The sequence below is a fragment of the Octodon degus genome, unplaced genomic scaffold (genome assembly GCF_000260255.1).
Source record: "Octodon degus isolate 3935 unplaced genomic scaffold, OctDeg1.0 scaffold00172, whole genome shotgun sequence".
NCBI lineage: Eukaryota > Metazoa > Chordata > Mammalia > Rodentia > Octodontidae > Octodon > Octodon degus.
In genome coordinates this window covers 4,961,570-4,968,566 of record NW_004524748.1, presented here as the reverse complement: position 1 = coordinate 4,968,566, position 6,997 = coordinate 4,961,570, and the positions used below count along the sequence as shown (strand labels likewise).

General features: G+C 38.5%; 1 pseudogene; it reads right to left on the bottom strand.

Annotated features, from left to right (window-relative positions):
• Positions 1 to 5,063: 5,063 nt before the first annotated feature.
• On the bottom strand, positions 5,064 to 6,331 carry LOC101569695 (annotated as a pseudogene).
• Between the last annotated feature and the right edge of the window lie 666 nt (positions 6,332 to 6,997).

Genomic DNA, 6,997 nt, shown 5'->3' with positions numbered 1-6,997 from the left:
TGTGTGTGTGTGTGTGTTTGTGGCCAGCTCAGCCCACCAGGTGGCGGGCTGGCTGGCATGTAGTGCCTGGGGATTGAACCGTGGTCCCTGGCCTTTGCTAAGCTTGTTCTAAGTAGGTGCTTTAGACCACTGAGCCATCTCACCAGCCCTGCACCCATGTTTATAACAGCACAATTTGTCATAGCTAAATCCTGAAAAAAATCGAGATGTCCATAAGCTGAAGGATGGATACAGGAGAGGTGACATTTTTACACAATAAGTGTGTGTGTGTGTGTGTGTGTGTCTGTGTGTGTGTGTCTGTGTGTTTGTGTGTGTTTTAGTACAGGGTCTATAGAGTCTACAGGGTCTCACTATGTAGATCGGACTCGTTACACAATAAGTATTAGTCGGATATAAAACAGCATAAATTTGAGTCTTTTGTTGGTAAACGATGGAACTAAAACACATACTCTCAGGTGAAATAAATCAGACCCTCAAGTGCAAACATTGTATTGTCTAAGTATGAGAATTTGAAAGAGAAAAGTTAAATCTAAAGGATACAATAGACACTGGGAAAAGGGAATGAACTTATTCAAAAGAAAAAAGTTACTGAGTTGAGGAGGACAAGAGAGGGAATGGGGGAAATTGACATATCTATGTATGTAAACAGGATGGTTTGGACAACTGTACTGTGCATTTTTTGCTGAACTATGGAAAGAAGCAGTTAATGCTTTAATTTGTTTCATCTCATCTTTTCAATTGTTTGTACTTTTTCTCTTCTTAATTTCTTATATATTTCTTTCTTTTCTCTTTCTTCTTTCACTTTTACATGCATATATCTGGTAATATGTATAGCTGGTTGGAAGACAACACTTTGTTTTACAGCAAACATTATGAACGTCATATTACTATAAATGAAATTCTGTACCACTTGTGTTTTTTTGTTTTAATTCTAATTTGTACTCTGTTTAAAAAATAAAAAATCTAATAAATAAAAATGAGTTAATAAAAAAGAAAGAAGCCAATGTGTAGAGTCCAAATGTATAATGGATATTGAGAGAAATGAAGAAAATGTTCAAATGGGAAGGTGACTAGGGAGAGGGAGGAGAAATGAAGGAATGGAAAAGGAAAGGAAGGGAAAAAGGAAAAAAAATGGAAGCAAAGTTTTTTTTAAACAAGGACAAGAAAGGGATTGAGGGAAGAGGAATTTGGAAAAAAATTAAGATGTGTCATGTACAGGTACAAATTCTCTATGATGAATGTGATCATTATGTATAACTAATGTGAAAATTAGGATCAAGTGAAACTACAACAGAGAAGTGACACTCATAAGAGCTTCCAAAATTAGCTGTTAATGTTATATTTTATAAATTGGCTCATCTAGTAGACATAGATAAGTTTCTAGATGCACATGGCCAGTTTGAATTGAATCAAGACTGTATGTATTAACAATTGTTAATCTTTTGTTCTTGTTTTAAAATTATGTACCAATTGCATTGCTTTATATTCCTGTTTCTGCCCTTTTTCTTATTATATCTTTATGTTTTTGCTTTTCAAAATAAGAATATATTAATAAATTGAATCAAGAAATTATAAAAAATAACAAATCAATAATAAGCAATAAAATGCAAGTAGTAATTAAAATTCCACCCACTATGTAAAGTCTATGACTACATGAATTTATTGCTGAATTATAACAGACATTTAGAAAGAAATTTTTCTGTGTAATAGCAAGGCAAGGTGCCTTGGTCATACCTTGATACTGAAAGCAGTTAAGCACTCAAACAAAAAAGAAAAATACAGGCCTATATTTTGAAAGAGGAACAATGAAAAAAAAAAAACTACTCAACTCTATCCACAAAAATAGAATTAACCAACATTTTAAGATAAGTCCTCAGGACCCAGTTGGTTTGATCCCACAGATGCAGGGATGGATCAACATGAATATGATGCACCAAGAAATAAAATATGGAATAAGTATCAAATGGTCTGAATAAATGCTTACAAAGCTTTGACCAAATTCATCACTAATTCATGATTAAAAGTAACACCTGTTCAAAATAAGTAAAGGACGTTACCTCAAACTGTGTGACACCAAGTGTATCAGTGCCACCGCTAACATCATACTGAATTGAGGAAGGAACTGAAAGAAACTTTTGCTGTTTGGGGTGGAGAAGTATGTGCGTCTCGCCTCTCCTGCTCAACAGAAGTCTCAGAACATTAGCTAAAGCACTCAAACAAGACAAAGAAATAGGAATAAGCAAAGAATAATACAAATTATTCCTATTTTCAGATGATTTAATTATGTGTAAAGATCACCTAAAACTCCACAAAATTATTGATATGGTAAGCAAATTCAGCCAAGTGGAAGGACACAAACTCAATACAAAAAACCATGTCTCAATCCTGGGTTTGAGACATTTGGAAAGAACAATGAGCCCACCCATAAATAAATCAGGAAAACAATTTCATTTACATTACCCTTAGTGAAAAAAGGACAGGGAATCCAAGTAATGAAGGATGTGAAAACCCTCTATTACTTACCAAAAAATCTGACAGAAAGAAAGAAATGAAAAGAAAGTAAAGGTACTATTAGAAAATGGAAAGGTAGTGAGATCCTGAGTTCGATTTCTGATTCTGCCTAGTAAAAAGAAAATGGAGAAGTAGCACTTGTTATTATATCAGCAAATTAATACTCACCAATTTGCTATAAAATTCTATATATGAAATACAGTACCATTAATATTAACAGTGTATTTCACAAACTAGAAGAGGCAATTTTTTTTCACCAAAACTTTTTCTTCCAAGTGTTTAATTAGCTATGCACACAAGCATGAGACAGGTTTGGATCCAGTACTTCCTTATGCAATTTGTTAATTATTCTTAGTCTTTTATTCATTTATTTATTTGGTACAGGGTCTCATTACACACCTAGGACTCCTAGTAATCTTCCTTTCTCAGCCTCCCCAGCACTGGGATTACAGCCATGTGCCACGACTCCATTTCAGCAGAATGTGGTACCGGGGATTGACCTGGGTCCTTGCACTTGCCAGGCAGGTATGTAGACCACTGAGCTATCTCTCCAGCCCCTCCTCATGAAATTTGAACCTCATTTGAAATTAGAAAAGACCTTGAATAGCCACGGTAACTCAGACCAACAAGAGAGACACTTGGGTATAGATTTTTCAGGCTTCAAGATATACTATAAGACCATAGTATACTGAAAAGAACAATATCCAAAACAAAAATGTAGACTATGTGAAAGGTAAAAAGCACATAACAGACACAATCCTGAGAAGCTTCTCCCATATTACTTTTTACTGAAAAAGAAAAGATACACGCTGGGAAAAGCCTCATAAGTGGTGCTGGGGAAATCGGATAGTCACAAGCAGGGAAAGCACATTCAATACTCTTAACCTATACTGGAAACATACCAAAATGGATCAAATAACTAGTTGCAACAACAACAAAAAATGATATTTCACACAGAAAACATGGTAGAAACACTTGAAGCTGTAGGCACAGGCACATACGTCCTGAACAGGACTCAAAAAACATAGGAAATACTAAAAACCAACACTCAGGAGAATATCAAATTAAAAACTTCCTATATTGAATAGGAATAATTAACACAATGAAGACACAGCTTATACAATGGAAAATATTTGATATATAATCTTCTGATAGCTACTATAGATTAATAGGCTGTACTATAGGTTAATACTTATATATAGAAGGAACTAAAAAAATCCTATAAAAGAGTGAAATGAAAGGGTTGGCAAGATAGCTCAGTTGACTAAGTACCTGCTTTGGCAAACTCAGGGACCGGGGTTCGATCCTCGGTCCCATGTGCTGGCCCCACCCGTTGGGCATGCTTAGCAGGTGACTGAGTTTGGTTGTGGTGGTGCAAGCCTGTAATCCCAGTGTTGAGGAGACTGAAAACAGGAAGATCACTACCAGTCTGAGCTGCATAGTGAGACCCTGTATGAAACACATAAAATAAAAAAAAAAGACAAAAAGAGTGAACCTATGTTAAGATGGAAAAGTGAACTGATTAGACACTCTCAAAACAAGTTCACATGATCCAAAGCTCCATAAAAAAGTGTTCAACATCTCTAGCCATCTCAAGCCAAAACTGCTTTTAATAAATCATTTCATCCCAGTTAAAATGGCTATCATTAAGATATAAAGAACAACAAATAGCACTGAGATAAGTGGGAAAAGAATTTCTCCTACAATATTGATGGGAATGAAAACAAGCACTATGGAAATTTCCCAAATAAAATATCAGTCAACTCAGACATGGCATTTATGAGCCTATTACCGAAAAAACCAAAGACTGTATACTGCTATCATACATGCTTATTCATGTTTATGGGAACCTAAGTCATAAGAGCTAAGCTATGGTAACAGCCTAGATGCCTATCAGTGGTTGAATGAATAAAGAAAAGGATGGGGAGTTAGCCATAAGGAAGAAAAAAAAGGATGAAGGATAAAAGTAAGAATCAATAATTCAGTGAAATTACCCAAATTGAGATAATTAAATAACACATGTTTTCTATTAAATGAGAAATCTAAAAAAAAAATGAATAAAGACTTAAAAGATTATAAATAATCAGAATATAGACTCTGAAAGCAGAGCAGAGAATCTGAGGAATAAAGGAAGAAAAATAGAAGAGTAATGTGTTTGAAATTAAGATATACTAAATGCATGTACCAAATTTTCACAACAAACACACAATAATAAAATATAATTTTAGAAAAGATTTATTACATTAAAAATGTTAGCATGTAATTAGATTTTACACTTCCATGATTAAAAACTTTCAATTCCCAAGGTATATATTAACCTCTTTTTTTCTTTTTTCTTCTCTTAGGCGCTGGGGTTTTATTTCACAACAGTGCCACTGGGAACCTGGTCTGGGGCACACACAGCTCCAGATGCAGTGGGACACGAGGTATCAAGCACGACTATCTCAGGTGGGGTCACGGGCTCCGGGTGGCCCTGATGGCATCTCCAGAAGTAGTGGCAGGAGGGGACCTAACTACCTGGGCCTGAGGCCTGGGCGCTGGCCTGCCATGGCCTATTTCCTCAGGGGGTTTCTGAGGTTCCTGCCAGCGAGCTTGGCCTTTATCCCCAGCTCCTCCTCAATTCTGAGGATCTGGTTGTACTTGGTCAGGTGCTCACATCGGCAGAGTGCGCCAGTCTTGATCTGCCCAGTGCTGAGTCCCACCACCAGGTAAGCGATGAAGGTGTCTTCTGTCCCCCCCGGACTGGTAGGACACTGTGACGGCCCAGCTGTTGGACTGAGCCAGCTTGCAAATCTTCAGGGACTCGGTCACCGAGGCGATCTGGTTGACTTTGAGCAGCAGGCAGTTGCAGGCCTTCTCATTCACAGCCTTGGAGATGTGTTTGGGGTTGGTCACTATGAGGGCGTCGCCCACCACCTGGAGGCTGGTGCTGGCTGTGAACTTCTGACAGGTGCCCCAGTCATCCTGGTCGAAGGGGTCCTCGATGGACATCACTGGATAGTCCTTGAAGAAGGACTTGTAGAAGTCACCCAGCTGGTTGGGTGAGATGTGCCTACTGGGGTCATCGGGAGACTTGAAGACCAGGTCATACTTCCCAGACCTGAAGAACTCGGACGTGGCATGTCTATGCCGATGACCAGCTTGCCCGAGTAGCCGACCTTCCCAATGGTAGTCTTCAGCAACTCCAGGGCTTCCTTATTCTTCAGGATATTGGGTACGAAGCCACCCTCATTGCCCACATTGGTGGCATTCCTTGCCATAGTTCTCCTTGATGACATTCTTCAGGTTGTGGTAGCCCTGGCCCCAATGCACATGGCCTCCTTAAAGCTGACCACATCCACAGGCAAGATTGTGAACTCCTGCATGGCCAGATTGTTGTTGGCCTGTCATCCGCAGTTGATAAAATTAAAGACAGGGGCAGGCAAGATGACCTTGGCATTGCCCACCAGGTTGGCAGTGTGGTGGTGCAGGGGCACCCCCTTCTCCACAGCTCCAGCCTTGCACACCATGAGAGATACTCCCAGGATGGCATTCTCCCCAAACTTGGATTTGTTCTCAGTCCCGTCCATCTCTATAATCAGCTTGTCAATCTTCTGCTCACGACATTCAGTTTCTTGCTAACCAGGGCAGCTACAATAGTTTTATTGATGTACTCAATAGCCTTTGACACACCCTTGCCCAGGTAGCAGGTCTTGCTATTGTCACACAGCTCTAGGGCCTCATAGATGCCGGTGGAGGCACCACTGGGCACAGCAGGTCAGAAGAGACCTCTGGAGGTGTAGAGTTCAGCTTCCACATTGGGCTTTCCACAAGAGTCAAAGATCTCTCAGGCATGCATCTACAGAATAGACACATTGGATTTCTGGCTAGAGGACCTTATTGCCCAGAAAGGAAAAAGAAGGTGCTATGGACACCAAGGTACATGATAAAATCTAACCTCTTTCTTTCTTTCTTTCTTTCTTTCTTTCTTTCTTTCTTTCTTTCTTTCTTTCTTTCTTTTTTTCTTCTTTCTGTCTTTCTTTCTTTCTTTCTTTCTTTCTTTCTTTCTTTCTTTCTTTCTTTCTTTCTTCTTTCTCTTTCTTTCTTTTCTTTCATTTGAAATTAGCATCATTACTTAACCTGTTTGCATCTATTCTGATTCCCTATCTGCCATCTCCAAATGTGATATTTTTCTCTGAATTGTAACCCATTTCCTTCTAACTGAAACTTATCCATTGTTGGACCTGTTCTCAATCCACAGTGTTCTACTTGAGGGTCAGGAGCACCATGTGCCTGTTTAGCAATTAAAACATAACTCATGAAACTGGGAACAGAATTTTAAGGCTGTTTAATTAAAATTAAATTTAAAACCATGTGTGATTAGTGGTGACCACATTGGAAAGTGTAGAGCTAGATATATAAAACCAATTAGCAAATGTGTAGCTTCCCTTGGAACCTCTAAGAATCTCAAATGTAATATCTATTGGATTCAAGGATTTTTTTGTTT